Source organism: Aotus nancymaae, unplaced genomic scaffold, assembly GCF_030222135.1.
Source record: "Aotus nancymaae isolate 86718 unplaced genomic scaffold, 86718_ANA_hifiasm-v0.15.2.pri h1tg000028l, whole genome shotgun sequence".
Classification (NCBI taxonomy): domain Eukaryota; kingdom Metazoa; phylum Chordata; class Mammalia; order Primates; family Aotidae; genus Aotus; species Aotus nancymaae.
The window spans coordinates 14,417,867-14,436,397 of NW_026988441.1; the positions used below are offsets into that span (position 1 = coordinate 14,417,867).

The window sequence follows — 18,531 nt, forward strand, 5'->3', positions numbered from 1 at the left end:
CCTATATCCGGGTCCTGGTTCCTCCTCAGTCCCCACAGCCTGGGGAGTCCCTGGCCACCCACATCCTGCTTCCAGACACCACTGGAGGCAGGTGTCTGGGGTGGGCAGAGTCTGAGGCTATGGAGCGGGACACAAGACCTCCACCGCAGCCCAGCGGGGCCTCTGGGGTTTCTCATCTGCAAAACGGGAACTCCAAAACCAGCCTCTCTGGGCATCTTTACATCCCAGAGACATAAAGAAGTTCTCGAGGACTGTAGAGCTGGGAGGCAGCCTCTTCTGGTGCGGACCCAGGCAGGGATGCAGGAGGGCATCGGGGCTGAAGGGACAATGGCCTCTGCTTCCCAGCTCCACACAGACACCTGCCCCTCAGTGGTGCTGGAAACAGGATATGGGTGTCCAAGGACTCCCCAGCCTGGGGGGACTGACAAAGAGCCAGGACCTGTCGGTTTTGGAGAAATTGGGGTTTCTTGTTTTGGGTTTTTTTGTTTGCTTTTTTGTGTGTAGGCAGGGTTTGCTCTTAGCAGGGGCTAGCTGAACAGCGTTAGGGGACTCTGTGCCTCTCCACCACCCCAAAATTTGTCTGAGATGGGAGGTGGAGGTCTAGGTTGCACACAGAGTAGAATGAGCCGAAAGCTGGGCTTTCTCAGATGGAGTTGGTTCCTCTGAGGGGCTGGCCTGGCCCATGCCCAGCTTGCCTTCTCCCTGACGTGGGATTTCATTGTTTGCTGGGGAGTCACCCCTGGGGCCAGCAGCTGCAAAGCCTGGGTGTTGGACCAACACCCTAGCAGCTGCTGCCCCTGGGGCTCCTCCTCTCTTATCACAGGAGCCTGCGCCTCTGGGTGGCCAGAGTGGGTGGGTGGGTGGAGGCATCTCTCTCCCTGGGGCTCTGACCCATCCCCACGCCCACCCAAGGCACAAGATAAAGGCTCAGAGTTGACTGGGACATAAAGTCAACCAGGAAAATGAAGTGAGTAAAAATAGGAGGCTGGCTAAAAGCCAGAGATAACAAACAACAAGCAGGCGCCGGGGAAACCACAGGAAGTGGAAGCTTTGGGAAAAGGTGCGTGGGTCCCTGGGGGGATCTAAAGGTTGATGGAAGGGGCTGCTGGGTCCCTGAGAGAGATAAGGACCGGGAAGAGGAGATATCAGGATTCCCAGGAGGAAACAGCAATTGCAAACCAAGCTGTGAAAATTCTCTGTGCGAGGCCAGGCACAGTGGCTCAGTTTATAATTCCAGCACTTTGGGAGGCTGAGGCAGGAGGATTACTCAAGGCCAGCAGTTTGAGACCAGACTGGTTCAAGACCAACATATCGAGACCCTATCTCTACAAAAAATACAAAAATTAGCCAGGCACGGTGGTGCACACTTGTAGTCCCAGCTGCTTGGGAGGCTGAGGCAGAAGGATCACTTGAGGCCGCAAGGTCAAGACCAGCCTGGGAAATATAGTGAGATCTTTTCTCTACAAAAAATACAAAAATAAACTGAGTGTGGGGGTGTGCACCTGTAGTCTCAGCCATTCAGGAGGCTAAGGTGGGAGGATTGCTTGCTCTGTCACCAGGCTACAGTGCAGTGGCATGATCTCGGCTCACTGCAACCTCCGCCTCCTGGGCTCAAGTGATTCTCCTGCCTCAGCCTTCCGAGTAGCTGGGATTACAGGATTGTGCCACCATGCCCAGCTATTCTTTTTTTGTATTTTTAGTAGAGATGGGGTTTAACCCTCTTGGCCAGGATGGTCTCAAAATCCTGACTTCATGATCTGCCAACCTCAGTCTCCCAAAATGTTGGGATTATAGGCATCAGCCACCACACCCAGCCGTCCCTCTTGTAATTTGAGACACTCAGAGACAAATGAGAAGTGAAGGGGAAGAAGGGGAAGGTGAGCTGCATGGGTATTTCTGGCCCTCAATTCTCTGCAAGCCTTGGGGTTTCCCCTGGTTGACCACAGAGAGAAGCTTCCTGCCTTCAAAATTCACTATCACTCTCCACAGCCAGAGTCCCCAGAAATGGGGTGGTTGTGGTGGGAGATCTCACAAATTAATACTCTATATTTGACAATCCCCTGAGATCTTCTTTCTCACTCCTTTTAGGGCCCAAGGGGTGTGTGTGTGTGTGTGTGTGTGTGTGTGTGTGTGTGTGTGTTTGTGTTAGGACACACCCCTGTGCCTTATCCTGTATTATATCAATTCTCAGGAACCCTGCTGGACACCCCTGTGCCTTACCCTGTATTGTAATCAGTTCTCAGGAACCCTGCTGGACACCCCTATGTCTTACCCTGTATTTTACCAATTTTCAGGAACCCTGCTGGTGACCCAGGAAATAAACTCTGCAGACACTTCCTTATGGTCTGAGAAACTGCATCCATCCCTCTCCTGGCAGTCTTGCTCTGAACCCATTTGTGTGTCTGAGCCTTTCGGCCTCTCCCCACTTATCTGCCTCTACCTCCCTACAGTATTTGCGCCCGCCATGCCATCCCAGAGCCCAGAGCCCCTCTGACTTGTATAGGCTTTATAGACTGGAGCACGATGGGAGAGAACTTACTCTCTCCACCTGAATTCAGGCTTGCGAGCAATTTTTAACTTGATTCCTTTACGCTCTGGATCCCACAGTCTGACTTCTATACGCACTGAAAGTTTTGCTAAACTCTCCAATTGCCTATTATTTGCCACTTGACTCTAGTTCCTTCCCTGTAACATTTGACATTCACACTTCCTCTCTGAAGTTGTCTAATGCCGATCTCCAACACCTATGACACCTATTCAACAAGATAGACCATATTTTGGATAATAAAGCAAACCAGAGGCCAGGCACAGTGACTCACACCTGCAATCTTAGCACTTTGAGAGACCAAGGCGGGCGGATCACCTGAGGTCGGAAGTTCGAGACCAGCCTGATCAACATGGAGAAATCCCGTCTCTACTAAAAGTACAAAATTAGCTGGGCATGGTGGCACATGCCTGTAATCCCAGCTACTCGGGAGGCTGAGGCAGGAGAATCACTCGAACCTGGGAGGCGGAGGTTGCGGTGAGCCAAGATCGTGCCATTGCACTCCAGCCTGGGCAACAAGAGCAAAACTCCATCTCAAAATAAAATAATAACACAAGCCAGAATAAAATCAAAATAATTGAAATTCTATAGGAGATGTTCTCTGATCATAATGGAATAAGCTTGAAATCAGTAACTAAAAAACAGGAAAATCTCAACTCCCAAGTGAGAGAATAAAACCTTTTGGGTCAGTCTGGAACTTTTTGGAAACCCTAGCATGGAAAAAGGTCGACACAGGTACTTCAACCATATCAGGAGGCTGTGTTCAAAGTATCCATTGCCTGTTCAACCACATTCCAATACTGCTGGCAAGATCAGCAGAAACTAGGAAACAACCACCAGAGAAAATTCAGTGACTCATCGCCACAGGACTAGGGGAAAACTCCTTGGCAACTCAAAAGGAAAAATCAAGTGACTCGTGGTCCCAAGCCCTCTCCCCACACAGGACTAGGGGCAAACACCCAGCAACTCAAAATTACTTGGGGATATAAGCCCAGGGAGCCCTAACCAACAGTGGCAGCCCTCTCGGGTCCCCTTCCACCCTTCCATGCTGTGGAAGCTTTTACTTTTGCTTGCTCAATAAACTGCGTTGCTGCTCCCTCTTTCTCAGTCCGCAAACGCTTGTTTAAAGCTGGGACACTCACTGGTGGGGCGGGGGGGCGGTGGTAAGGCTCTCTGCTCAATTGTTCGAGCAAGGAGAGCCAAAAACCTAAGCCCAAAGCCCAAGCCGGGCACAGAACAGGCCCTCCTCAAAGCCATCTGTAAACCCTACGACAGCAAATCTGGTTATACAAGGATATTAAGCAACTCCCTTCTAAATAATCCATGGGCCAAAGATAAAGTCTCAAAAATACATAGAATCAAATGAAAATGAAAAGAACGCGTTTCAAAATATGTGGGATACGGCTAAAGGGAAATGTGTCGCATTAAATATTTACATCAGGAAAGAGGAAAATTCTCACACTGATAATCTAAGCTCTTACACAAGAAAGTACTAAGAGACCAAAACAAACACGAAGCAGAAGGAAGGAAATAATAAAGAGCAGAAATCAATAAAACTGAACGTGAGGAAATCAATGAGCCAAAAAACTACTTTGCTGTTGTTGTTAACAGAGTGAGGCTTTGAATTTCCCAACTGTATTTGTGGATTTATCTGTTGTTGAATAGAGCATTTTATAAATATCAGTTAGATCCTGTTGATTGACGTGTTACTCAGCTCTTTGATGTCCTCACATATTTTATCCCTGGTAGTTCTAGCAACCAGTGAGAGTGAGGTTTCCAATTCCCCAACTGTATTTGTGGACTTGTCTATTTCACCTTTCATCTCTGTAAGTTTTTGCTTCATGTACCTGAATCTCTGTTGTTTGGTACATACACAGTAGGACAGCAATGTCTTGGCAGTATGATCCTTGGTTTTTAGCAATGTTTTTTGCTCTGAAGGAAAGTAGTTTCATATTAATATAGTACTTCTTTCCTTTTAAAAGCTTATATTTAAAATTCATATATATATATATTTTTGAGACGGAGTCTTGCTCTGTTGCCTAGGCTGGAGTACAATGGCATGGTCTCAGCTCACTGCAACCTCTGCCTCCCGGGTTGAAGCAATTCTCCTGCCTCAGTCTCCCAAGTAGCTGGGATTACAGGTGCCCACGACTATGCCTGGCTAATTTTTGTATTTTTAGTAAAGACAGGGTTTCACCATGTTGGCCAGGCTGGTCTCGAACTCCTCACCTCAAGTGGTCCACCCGTCTCAGCCTCACAAAGTGCTGGGATTACAGAGGTGAGCCACCTTGCCCAGCCTAAAATTTGTATTTATAATAATATCAATTGATAAAATTAATATATTTTCCATTATTTTGTTTTCAACCTACCTATTTTGTTACATTTGGAGTAAAGTTTTTTGGAGACAGTATCTAGTTGGGTCATTTTTGAAATTCACTCTATCAATCTCTGGTCTTTTATTTCATGTAAGTAGATAGACTGTTTACATTTAAAGTAGTTATTGATATGTTTGGGCTTAAGTTTACCACTTTATTATTCATTTTCCATTTGTTCCATTTCTCATTCTTATTTTTTTCTTGCATTCCTGTGAGTTACAGGAGCACTTTTTAGCATTCCATTTTGATTTGTATTATTTTTGAGTGCATAATTTGTAGAATTTTCTTAGCACTTAGTCTAGCACTACAGTATACATAACTGATTATAATCCAACTTATCAATATTTTACCACTTTGAAGTGTTGAAACTTTACTTCCATGTAGATCCTTTTACCCTCCCACTTATACATATGTGTATACATATATACATATATAATAACTATTTTAAGTATTGTCTCTACCTATAGACATCATATGATACTAATTTTTTTGTCAACCAACTATGATTTTTTAAAACTCATGAGAAGGGTAATCTGTTATATTTATTACTATTTTTGTCCATTCTACTATTCTTCCTTCCTTTCTAAAGCTCTGAGCCTTTTTCTGTTATGATTTGGAGAACTTCCTTTAATCATTCTTTTAAGAATAATTTTGCTGATGACAAAATCTCGTAGTTTTCCTTCATCTAAAAACTGTTTATTTCTTCTTCATTCACCATAGGTAGTTTTGCTGGATATAAGATTCTCAGTAGATAGTTATTTTCTTTCAGCACTTGAAAAGTATTGTTTTAGACTTTCTTCTCCATGTTTTTTTAAATAAGAAATTTGTTATCATTTGATCAGTGTTCTCCATAGAGCTGCTTCCAAGACAGTTTCATTGTTTGTTTGCCTTCGTTTTTATAAGTTAGTTTTACTGTGTTTTGGCATGAAATCTCTCAGATTTATTCTGTTTAGCTTCTTGCATCTGTAGGTTCATGTCTTTTGCCGCATTTGAGGTTTGGTCATTATTTCTTCAAGTAGTTTTCAGTCCCACTTTCTTCTCTCCTTCTGTTAATCTGATAATACAAATGTTAGCTGTTTTGTAATTGTCCTGCAGGCTCTCTGAGCCCCTGTTAGTCATTTTTTGTTTCTCTTTTTTAAAGTTGATTGTCTCTCTGTTTTTTGGATTGGGTAATTTTTACTGTTCTATCTTTGAGTTCACTTATTTCCTTCGTCATAGTCATTCTGCTCTTGAGCCTTTCCAGTTAGCTTTTATTTTAGTTATTACATTTTTCAGTTTTCTCTTTTCCATTTGGTTATTTAAAAACATATTTTCCATTTCTTTGGTGAGATTTTTTTTTCATTTTTTCAAGGAATTTTGTAATTGTTTGGTGAAACATTTTTATGATGGCTACGTTAGATCTTTGTCAGATAATTCCAAAATCTAATTCATCTCAGTGTTAGACGATTGTTGATTGGCTTTTCTCATCCAAGTCATGATTTTTCTGGTTGTTCATATTATGCATGACTTTTTAATTATATCCCAGACATTTCTGATATTATGAGAGGAGATTCTGGATTCTATTTAACTCTTTCTATTTTAGTGGTCACTTTATTTAGGTTAGCATGGAGGTCCTGGCCTACTTTTGTGTGTTGTGATTCCAATAACAATTTAGTTTTCAGGGCCCTTGCATTATTATTCTGCTCTATTTCATCTGCCTCGCGCTGGCTGAGCTCACACTCAATATCTGTTAGTACCACCAATGGAGGTTGAAAGCATTTTCTTGAGGCCTGCTTGGTACTGCTAGGTTAGGAGTAGGAGACACTGGCACAAAAGGGTAGAGAGTGCTTCCCTGGGCTGTGTGGTGCCAACAGGCTCTTCCTTAATTTCTATTATCCACAGAGGGGGAAAGCACCTACCTGGGTGCTTTCTGCCGCCGGATAAGGGGCTGTGGAGACTCTGGATCTAAACTGCCTCCTGTCATTGGGTGAGAAATTTAGAGATGCTGGGCCACGAGATGTTTCTCGAGTTCTAAGGCCCCTTGTCAGTTTGCCTTCTTTCTATCTTTCAGAGTCCTCTTAAGAATGTCTGTTATATTATTCCAGGGTTTTTAGCAGAGAAGAACCAGGAAAAATAAATCTATGTCACCATGACAGAGATGTTACCATCACCCTGGCTTCTTGTAGTCTCCCAGGATAGAAATCAAGTGACATTACCAGACACAGTATTAAAGAGAAAAAAGGAGAGTTTATTTTAATTGTGCACAAAGGAGGTCAGCACTGTGAAAGGAAATGAGTGGGCTGCTCCTCACAGGGAGCAGTTCGATCTGTCTTGTAGGGATCCAGATGCCATGATGTGCCTGTCATCATGTGTTAAGTAGGGATTTCTTGGGCACCTGCACAATGGTTCAACATGCTTTTTCATACATCGCAGGTAATATTCACATTTCAAATCTCCACCTCTGGGCATGATTTTTAGCGTTGAAATAAGGAAAAGATTACTGTAAGTTGAAACTTAAGCTGTACCTGTGGGTCCCTGGGGAAGTCCCTAACCCTGTAAAGCAAGAACTGGTGGTTAATGGCTTCTTGGGCTGCCGATTCGGATTGGCTGGAGATTAGTAAGCTACAGCTTGAGTAAGGAGCTTTTGTTCTTTTTCACTAAACCACATCAAAATAGGAAGCCAGTCAGCTGTCTCATTTCCAGCTAAGAGATTTCATTCTCCTTATTCTTAAGGGGGCTTTGGGCAAAGGTCTCTTCTGGAGCTACTTCCTGCTAAGCGTGGACATATTCCCTACATCTATTTCCAGGAGGAGTAGAAATTTCTTGTGGCTTGGTGAAGGGGCTGAGACGGCTCTGGGCTGGTAGTCTCTGAAATAGGCTGGAAGCCTGGCATGACCATTAACTTGGCATGAGAGTGTTGTAGCCTGAAGACATGAATTTTACCAGCAAGTTAAATAAGCATGGTTTAAGGATTAAAAATTTAAAGATAAAAAGAAGATAGTCCTAAGGGCTTAAGAAGGGAGAAACCAAGTTACAGAGGGTAAGGCTGCTCTGACAGCATTCTACACTAAGTTGACTCTCCTTTACCAAAAGAGTGTAACCACTTTCCCGACTGTAAATTGCCTGGATGTTAACCTCTACTTGCCCAGTAGTATTTATCCAAGTGCAGCAGGAGGTTTGGTGCCTGTACAAGCACCTCCCTGTTCAGCCAGTAAGTCATCTGCAAGCCTGGCATGACCATTAACTGGACATGAAACTATTGTAGTCTGGAAGACACGAATTTTACCAGCAGGTTAAACAAGCATGGTTTAAAGATTAAAAGAAGAAAGGTAGCTAATAAGGGCTTAAGAAAGAAAGGAACCGCCAGGCACGGTGGCTCACGCCTGCAACCCCAGCTCTTTGGGAGGCCAAGGCGGGTGGATCACGAGGTCAGGAGTTCGAGACCAGCCTGGCAAACATGGTGAAACCTCGTCTCGACTAAAAATACAAAAATTAGCTGGGCCTGATGGCACATGCCTGTAGTCTCAGCTACTCGGTTGGCTGAGGCAGGAGAATCACTTGAACCTGGGAGGCAGAGGTTGCAGTGAGCCGAGACTGTGCCACTGCTCTCCAGCCTGGGTGACAGAGTTAGACTGTTTCAAAAAAAAAAAAAAAAAAAAAGGAAGGAACCAAGTTACAGAGGGTAAGGCCAAGCAGTAGTCCAACACCATATTAGCAAGAGAATTGAGGGAGGTTTTTAGCTTTTCCAGGGCCTGCCTCACCTGGTCCACTTCATGCCTATGACCATTGTGACTCCAGGCGCCCTGCACCCAGACTAAAAGAAAGGGCTTACAGTAAGATAGAAGAGGGTACAGCGGGAGCATGATTCATGCCCGGCCCTCACCATGCCTTGAGTAAGATCTGTGCACCTGGGTTAATAGGGAAATGATCTAAAACCATCTTACCCAGCTAGGGTAATATTTTATTATTATATTGCCTGCTAAGCTTTTCCCAAGTTGATCATATATTTTAAAGTCTGATTTAAGTCTTCATCTGTTAGAAAGTTTGTCTTGAGAAAAGACTGCTCAATAGGTCATTTTAAAAGGACCGAGCTTTAAGTTCCCCTTTGGAGTGGATCTTATTCTTGGCAAGGCAACAGGGCGGCACTTAATCCGTGATTTCTGGGCTTCTTGGCGAGGTTTAGTCAAAGTTCTTTTTAAGGGTTCGATTCATTCTCTCAACTTTCCCGGAAGATTGAGGATGCCAGGCAGAGTGAAGTTTGTACTGGATGCTAAGACTGCTAGACAGTCCTTGGGTGGCCTGGGTGATACAAGACAGCCTGTTGTCTCTTTGTAGGAAGGCTGGAAGCCCAAACCTAGAAATTCCTTCTTTAAGCATCCATTTACTTTTTGTTTGTTTTGATTTGGTTTCGTTTTTTTTTTTTTTTGAGACAGAGTCTCACTCTTGTCGCCCAGGCTGGAGTGCAGTGGCATGATCTCGGCTCAGTGCAACCTCCACTTCCCGGGTTCAAGTGATTCTCCTACCTCAACCTCCCAAGTAGCTGGGATTACAGGCACTTGCCACCAAGCCCAGCTAATTTTTTGTATTTTAGCAGAGACAGGTTTTACCATGTTGCCCAGGCTGGTCTCAAACTCCTGAGCTCAGGCAATCCACCTGCCTCAGCCTCCCAAATTGCTAGGATTACAGGCATGAGCCACCATGCCAGGCCTGTAGTTCCCATTTTCTACAAAACAACTCCCATCTGTAAACCATTCTTCATCCGGATTCTCTCAAGAGGTGTCCTGTAACTCTATCCAACTAGAATAGGTCTGTTCTAAAGTTTCCACACAGATATGTTCCAGTGTCCCCAAGGTGGGCAAGGGAAGCAGGGTGGGAGGATTTAACGACTCATATATATTTAAGGTCAAGTCTGGGGTGTCTAACAGTGGGGCTTGATTTTGAGTTAAACTTACTCCACTTAGCCAGTAGTTCCCTATTTTCCAACACATTCTGGACCTGGTAAGATGTATTAACCCCAAGGGGTTCACTAGCGTGAGTCTGGAGATCTCCCTGACCGGCAAGCAGGCTGGTGGTGGCTGCCACTGCTCTAAGACAGCCAGGCCACCCACGGGCTGCTGGGTTCAGTTGCTTTAAAAAGTTAGTCACTGGCCTTCGGACGGGCCCTAGCTTTGAATTAGGATTTCAAGGGCTTACCCAAAGAGGTGTAGACTATCTGGAAACCCCTGGGGTGGTAGCACTATCCAAGTATATTGGGGAGTTTCCTGGGTCTCCGGATCCTCCCAATCAAAGGCAAAAATGTAGGTGGAGTCAGGATGCAGCATATATAAAAGAAAACATCCTTTAGATCCAGCACAGCGTAAAACTGCGTGCACCCAGGGATTTGAGCACGGAGTGTGTGTTAGGGACTGAAGGACGACTGGAAACAGCTGAGTCATTCTCTACTCTAAGGTGTGGAACAAAGTGGTATTCTCCATTTGGTTTCTTCACAGGCAGGACTGGCATATGACAAGGAGACTGGCAGGGCTGAATGAGTCTGTTCTGTACAAATTTTTCCAGGAGGGGCCATATCCCTTGTAGGGTTTCTGGCCTGAAATGGTATTTTGGCTTGCATGGGTAGGGTATGCCTGGCTTAAGCTTTATTTTAATAGTCTCATCATTGATTACCTGTCCTGGAATGTTGGGATCCCATACAGACTTCTCCACTCAAGTCAATATCTTTTCTAGGACTAGGGGTAGCTTCTGATCTTAGGGAGCCAAAAGGACCAGTAAGTGGGTTCCTTTCTCAGGGGTCACTGAGACTTGTATGGCATTCCCCTGAAGGGAACCTGAGGCTCCCAACTTAGACAATAAGTCATGAACCATTAAAGGAAGGGGACATTCAGGGACATATAAGAAGGAACGAGTGATAGCCTTAGATCCAATTTTACAAGTCAAAGGAAAGGTAAACTGTCTTACCTTGGGTTGACCATCTGTTCCTGTCACTGTACAATTGGTACTGAACAGACATCCAACAGGGTGGGTCAGGACAGAGTAGGGAGCTCTGGTATCCACAAGGAATTCAGTTTTCCTACCTGCCACATTGAGGGTGACCCAAGGCTCCACAGTGGTGATGGTGATGGAACTCTTCAGGTCTGGAGGCAGATGGGCATTTGGGAACCGCTCAGTCAGAGGGGGCAGCCTTTTAATTTGAGAGGATAGTAACAAGAGGAGTGGGCTGGGGAGGTCCACTCCATCCCGGCTTCCCAGAAAGGAAGGGACAGTCCTTTCTCCAGTGATTCTTCTTATAGTAAGCACACTGGTTGCACCCCATTTCCACGGACACTGAGTGAGGTTTAATTGATCCCACATCCAGGGTTCTCTGTTGCCTGGGGTCCCCTCAAGGTGGGCCTGTGATTATGGCAGCCAAAATGTGTGCCTTCCTTTTTATTCTCTCATTTTTCTCTGCCTTCTCTGCCTGGTCCCAATTGTTAAAAATGCTGAAGACCTCTGCTACCAATGTTGCTTGAGAGGGTCTAAGGGTCAGTTTCCAGCTTTTGAAGCTTTTTCCAAATGTCTGGCACAGTGTGGGTACATTTCCAAATGCATGGCCAGAAGTGTTAGACCTTCATCAGTCTTTGGGTCTATGTTACTATACTTTCTGAAAGCCTCGGAGAGCCTATTAAGGTACACAGCTGGATTTCCATCCACTTCCTGAGCAATTCTTTCACTTTATTATACTTTACTCGTTTTGCCTAACACCTCCTTATTTCCTCTGATATGCAATTAAGGAAGTGATTGATCCTTAACCGGTCCCTGTCACCCGTATAAAGCCACTGGAGGTTCTGCTCTGGGACTGCCTCACCAGATGCCCAGTAAATGACATGGCCAGGATTATATCTTTGAGCCTTTTCACCAGGAGTACAACAATGAGTTAGGACTACTAGAACATCTTGTTAAGGAACGGTTAGACTAAACTTAATGAATTCATCACTAAACCCTATCTGGATTGTTCAAGAACTGGCCAAACCAATCCTTGCCTTATGTCTGACACTGGTAAGTGTCCATGTACCTGAGCTGCCTCTCTAGTTCCATCCATTACCTCCCGGGGGAAAGCAGCCCTGGTATGATGGGGAAGTGAAGGAGGGTGCTAACTTGGAGCCTAGTTGGAGCCACATTGGGGACTTTTATGGTATATATTCAATTGGAAAATGGTGTTGTAACTGAAAGACCCAATTTTCAGGCCATTTCTCTTGGTACCCCAGGGGATACTGAGGCCAAGCAACATCACAGAGGAACACAAGCTTCTTTTTCTTTAGATTATCTCTTTTTTTTTTTTTTTTTGAGACAGAGTCTCGCTCTGTAGCCCAGGCTGGAGTGCAGTGGCGTGATTTCAGCTCACTGCAACCTCAGCCTCCCGGGTCCTGGTTCAAGCAATTCTCCTGCCTCAGCCTCCCAAGTAGCTGGGATTACAGGAACGTGCCACTGTACCCAGCTAATTTTTGTATTTTTAGTAGAGATGAGGTTTCACCATGTTGGCCAGGCTTGTCTTGAACTCCTGACCTTGTGGTCTGCCTGCCTTGGCCTCCCAAAGTGCTGGGATTACAGGCGTGAGCCACCGCGCCCAGCCTAGATGATCTCATTTTAACTAATGCCAATTACTGAGGATGCATCCAAGGGAGGAATCTTTAGGGACATCTGCAGTGTTTCCCCTGGTAGAGCTGGTGTCCTATAATCAAGAGGCCTGGTGAGGGATGCAGCCTCTGGCTCTGACAATCTTTACAATTATAGCACACATCCTGGTCTGACTCAGCCCAGACCCTCAGACCCCTGGCAAGAACTAAGCAAGTCAAGGAGGACAGAGGGAGGGGAGAAGAATGAGGGGGCTTGAGAGCCTTTAGCTCTTGGATTTTCCAGCTTCAACCCACAAAGTCCAGCAAGTAGCAGATTTTACATCAGCTCCAAGTAGAACTTACTCTACACCCACATTTATTAACATGACCTGTAACAAGAAACAAGACGGTGTACTAGACAAACAGGAAAAGTTTTGTCTGGCCTAATGAGTAAGGCTTCCTTCCAAGAATCCTGGAGGGTGGCTTCATACATGCAACAAGGACCAGAAACAAGAACACATTTCCATTCAGATAATGAACAAAATAGGTTATAAACGTCCAGGCTACACAAAGAAGAACACAGTCAAGGAAAACACTGAGTGGTTTCAGTATTTGAAACAAAAGAGAATTCCAGATTGCTGACTGGTACCTAGCCCACACATGTCTGGGGCACTTCCCTAGTCCATATCAGAAGAGCCAGCCAGAATCACTCCAACTGCCCACATAAGTTTCCCAGAAGGGCTAACTAGAATCACCCAGACTTCCCACCCACATTTCCAAAAATGAGAGGAGGAGAGACAAAAGAAAGAAAGAGATCCTTATAAATGTCAGACATAAGTCAAGGCAAGGATTGGTTTGGCTGGTTCTTGAACAATCCAGATGGATTTAGCGATTAATTTATTAAGTTTAGTCTAACATTTCCTTTGACTTGAGAAGCTGTTCTAGTAGTCCTAACTCACTGTTGTACTCCTGGTAAAAAGGTTTGAATCTTGGAAAGGCTAAGAAATATGCAGGGGAGATGGCCAGATATAATCCTGGCCATATTATTTACTAGGCATCTGGTAAGAGAGAGAGAGAAGAGCAGACTTGCCTAGAGTCCAGACTTGACCCACCAAAGCAATGGTCCAGAGTGGCCGCCTTTGTTACCACCTGGTCAGTTGCCTCTGTCCTCCAGGAAGTCTTGCTCACTCCTGTGGGGACCTAAAATGAGGGTTCCATTTGGGGTGCCAGAAGATGTTACAATCATTCTTGGTTCTTGTAATCTCCCAGGATAGAAATCAAGTGAGATGGCTGGACATGGTGGCTCACTCCTATAATCCTAGCACTTTGAGAAGCCAAGGCAAGTGGATTGCTTTTGCTTAGGAGTTCAAGACCAACTAGGGCAACGTGGTGAAAATCCGTCTCTACTAAAAATTTTTCTAAAAAAACAAAACAAAAAACAAACAGCTAGGTGTGGTGGTAGGTACGTGTAATCCCAGCTACTTGGGAGGCTGAGGCAGGAGAACTGCTTGAACTCAGGAGGCGGAGGTTGCAGTGAGCTGAGAACTCGCCATTGCACTCCAGCCTGGGCGACAGAATGAGACTCCGTCTTAAAAAAAAAAGAAATAGGACAAGTTTATGTTAGCTTGTGCCCAAGAGAGGTCAGCACTAAAAAAAACAAGGGGGTGAGATGCACCCCAAAGGGAGCAGACTGATTTGTCTTACAGGGGCCTAGCTGCTATGACCTGCCTGTCATCGAATGTTTAGGAGGGATTTCTTTGGTTCAACATGCTTTTTCACACATTGCGTGTAACATTAGCATTTTAAATCTCCAGCTCTGGCCATGATTTTGAGCATTAAAATAAGGAAAAATTGAAACAAGCCTAGCTGTACCTGTGGGTCCTGGAGGAAGTCCCTACCCGCCTAATGCAAGAACTTGTGGTTAATGGCTTCTTGGGCCTTTGATGCTGATTGGCTGGAGATGAGGTAAGCCACGGCCTGAGTAAGGGGCTTTTGTTCTTTTTCTCTGGACCACATCAAAACAAGAAGTCAGCCAGCTTGCCTGTCACAAAACCAGGAGCCAATAAATAAGATTATTTATTATTTTAATAATGTATTCGTAGGTTCTTTTGGGTTCTCTACACACACAATCATGTTGCTTATGAATGAGTTTCATTCCTTCCATTCTCATCTTTATAACTCTTCTTTAGGCTTTCCAATAGACCATTGAATAAAAGATACGATGGGGGCGTCCTAGTCTTGCTTCTGATCACAAAGAAAATACTTTCAATTGAGAGTCTCGCTCTGTTACCCAGGCTGGGGTTCAGTGGCACAATCTCAGCTCACTGTAGCCTTTGTCTCCTGGGCTCAAGTGATCCTTTCACCTTCGCCTCCTGAGTAGCAGGGACTACAGGCACATACCACCATGCCCAGCTGATTTTTTTATTTGTTGTAAAGATGGGGTTTCACCATTTTACCCAGGCTGGTCTCAAACTCCTGGCCCCAAGTGATCCACCTGCCTCGGCCTCCCAAAGTGCTGGGATTACAGGCATCAGCCACCACACCCAGCCTGTTTTCAGTATTTTAAGTATGATGATTTACAGTAGCATTTTTGAAAGCATATATGTATTAAAGAAGTTTCCTTCTACTTTTAATTGTTTAATCATAAATAGATGTTTAGCTTTATCAAATGATTTTTCTGCATCTGTCTCAATGATGTTAATATCCATTGTTGATCACTATGTTGATATAGAGTTGCTAAATAAGATATAAGACCTCCAGTTTAATCTGAATTTCAGATAACAATTAATTTTTAGTATAAGTATGTCCCATGCCATTTATTCGCTAAATCTGGAAACCTGCCTAGTTCCATTATTTCCCTAGGGGCTTGCAAAATGTGGATTTTTAATGTATCATTTTCTCTTCATTTATTAACTACAGTGCAATTATATAAAGAAGCATCCCCTCATTAATTCTCTGGTTATTCTAAATTGTAGTTGATACAGAAAAAGCAACTTAAATGCTTTAGTTTTCAGTTTTAGTACGTTCTCTCTAAAGGTAACCAAAACGTGTGTGTATGTGCGTGTGCGTGTGTGTATGTGCGTGTGTGTGTGTGTGTGTGTGCAATATCCTTATGAATGCATGGATTTTTAACATCTGAAGTGGTCAAACCTTAGACCAGTGGGAGCCGTCTTGATCTACGGTATATTTTGTAGGAAGTAAAAACTTCTTCTTCAAAGTTTCCCTTCTTGTTAAATAAACAATAAATGCTAGAAAAAATAGTTTCTTTTAAAAACTAAATTCCTTCAAAGCCTTTTTTTTTTTTTTTTTTTTTGCTAAGACTCTTTGTTAAGCCCTATCCTATGTAACTGTTAGATATAAAATAATGAGTACATTTTATGTCCTTGTACTTTAACCAAGATATTTGTTCTGGAAATGCTCAGTCACGTCCCAGCTTGCAGCCTATGCCCCTTCCTTATTTAGGAATGTTACTACTTTTCTAAGTCCTTTAGCAAGCAACTTCCTCTTTTTCTTTATTCTCCATTGCTTTTACCTATATAAGAATGTTTTAAGCTATTAGCCAATCAAGTTTAGCTTAGACTGTGAAGTCCAGCTCCAATCAACAGAGATAAGACACAGCAGTAAAGACCCAATGCATAATGAACAAACATTTCTGACTTTCCTTTGTTCACTGTGCTCTCATGGCAACACTGTTGATGCGTAGCACCCTTTCTGCAGAAAGTAAAATTATCTTGCTAAGAAAACTTTCTGTCTGAATGCTAATTTTTTTGCAGCACCTAAGAATAAGCATTTTGTCTCTAACAATTTCCTACCTAGATCCAGATTCAGCCATTTCTAAAAAAGCCACTATGATTAACAAATTGTATTTATTTATTTGTTTTGAGACAAAGTCTTGCTCTGTTGTCCAGGCTGGAGTGCAGTGGCATGAGCATGGCTCACTGCAGCCCTGACCTCTTGGGCTCAAGCAATCCCCCTGCCTCAGTCACCCAAGTAGCTGGGACCACAGACATGCCTCACTGCACACAGCTAATTTTTAAATTTTTTGTAGAGACAAGGTCTCCCTATGTTACCCAGGCTGCTCTCAAACTCCTGGACTCAAGTGATCCTCCAGCCCTGGCCTCTCAAAGTGCTGGAATTATAGGTGTGAGCCATGTGCCTGGCCCAATTGAATTTAGAGACCATAATTTGAGCATTAGAGAAGGAACTGCCTTTGTTTAATATTTTTAATTTTGTAAAACATTGGCACAGTTCCAGAGCCCAAACTTTACAATAAGTTATCTTTGCAGAGCTTTAGCTGCCACCCCTGTCCTCTCCAGTTTCCTCCTTCTCCTGTGAGTAACCATTTTTACGGGGTTTTCATTCATTTTTCCATTATTTCTTTTTGAAAATATATGCAAAAACATACATATATAAGTGCATATCTATGTGCATTTCCCTTTCCTTCTTTTGCAAAAGGTGGCATATTATAGCATATTATACACTGTGTTTTCTGCGGGGGTGTTTGTTTGTTTGTTTTGAGATGGAGTCTCACTCGGTCGCCCAGGCTGGAGTGCAGTGGCACGATCTCAGCTCACTGTAACCTCCACCTCCCAGGTTCAAGTGATTCTCCCGACTCAGCCACTCAAGTATCTGAGATTACAGGTTTGTGCCACCATGCCTGGCTAATTTTTGTATTTTTTAGTAGAGACAGGTTTCACCATGTTGGCCAGGCTGGTCTTAAACTCCTGATCTCAGGTGATCCTTCCACCTCAGCCTCCCAAAGTGCTGAGATTACAGGTGTGGGCCACTGTTCCTGGCCCACACCACTGTCCTTTATTTTACTATTTTGACTTGACTTTTTTTTTTTTTGAGACTGAGTTTCACTGTTGTTGACCAGGCTGGAGTGCAATGGCATGATCTCAGCTCACCACAACCTCCACTTCCCGGGTTCAAGCGATTCTCCTCCCTCAGCCTCCTGAGTAGCTGGGATAACAGGCATTTGCCACCACGCCCGGCTAATTTTGTATTTTTTGTAGAGACAGGATTTCTCCACGTTGGTCAGGCTGGTCTCGAACTCCCAACCTCAGGTGATCCGCCCACCTTAGCCTCCCAAAGTGCTGGAATTACAGGCACAGGACCGACTTGACATTTTTTTATTTTAATTTTTTTAGAGACGGGGTCTTGCTATGTTGCCCAGGCTGGAGTGCAGTGGCTATTCACAGGCAGGATCCCACTACTGATCAGCAAGGGAGTTTTGACCTGCTCCGTTTCAGACCTGGGCCGGTTCACCCCTCCTTAGGCAACCTGGTGGTCCCCCGCTCCCGGGAGGTCACCATATTGATGCCGAACTTAGTACAGACACCCGATTGGCACAGTGCACTACAGCCCAGAAGTCCTGGGCTCATGAGTTGACATTTTATCATGGACTCAGAACATTGCAATAGAGAGCTCCATTCTATTTGAGAGCTGCATAATCAGTCTATTACTGATGGATATCTGGGCTTTAGTATTTTTCTGTTACAAAAAGTGCTATTGTAAATAGCCTCGCGCATACATTGTTTGGTATTTTGGCCAGCATATCTTTGTGATAAAATCTTAGAAGTGAGGCCTGGCACGGTGGCTCACGCCTGTAATCCCAGCACTTTGGGAGGTTGAGGAGGGTGGATCACCTGAGGTCGGGAGTTTAAGACCAGCCTGAGCAACATGGTGAAACCCTGTCTCTACTAAAAATACAAAATTAGCCAGGCTTGGTGGCGCATGCCTGTAATCCCAGCTACTCGGGAGACTGAGGCAGGACAACTGCATGAACCTGGGACGCAGAGGTTGCGGTGAGCCTGGACTTCCTCTTGTTGTTCCAGTCTGGGCGACAAGAGCAAAACTCCACCTCCCCCCAAAAAAAAATCTAGTCAGGTCAGTGGTGCCTCCCTACTCTGATCTTTTTCAGAATTTTCTTAGCTATTCTTGTTTGTTTCTTTTAAATTCTTCTACATAAGTTTTATAATAATTTCTCTAATTCTAGATGAAAACCTGATGGTATTTTTTGAGAGATTGCATTACTTTTCTC

The 18,531-nt window shown here is 44.2% G+C and overlaps 1 protein-coding gene across 1 annotated transcript in view; it reads right to left on the reverse strand.

Annotated features, from left to right (window-relative positions):
- The window catches only part of LOC105723395 (Fc gamma binding protein), a 107,187-nt gene that overhangs the window by 73,503 nt on the left and 15,153 nt on the right, over positions 1-18,531 (reverse strand). The window lies entirely within an intron of this gene.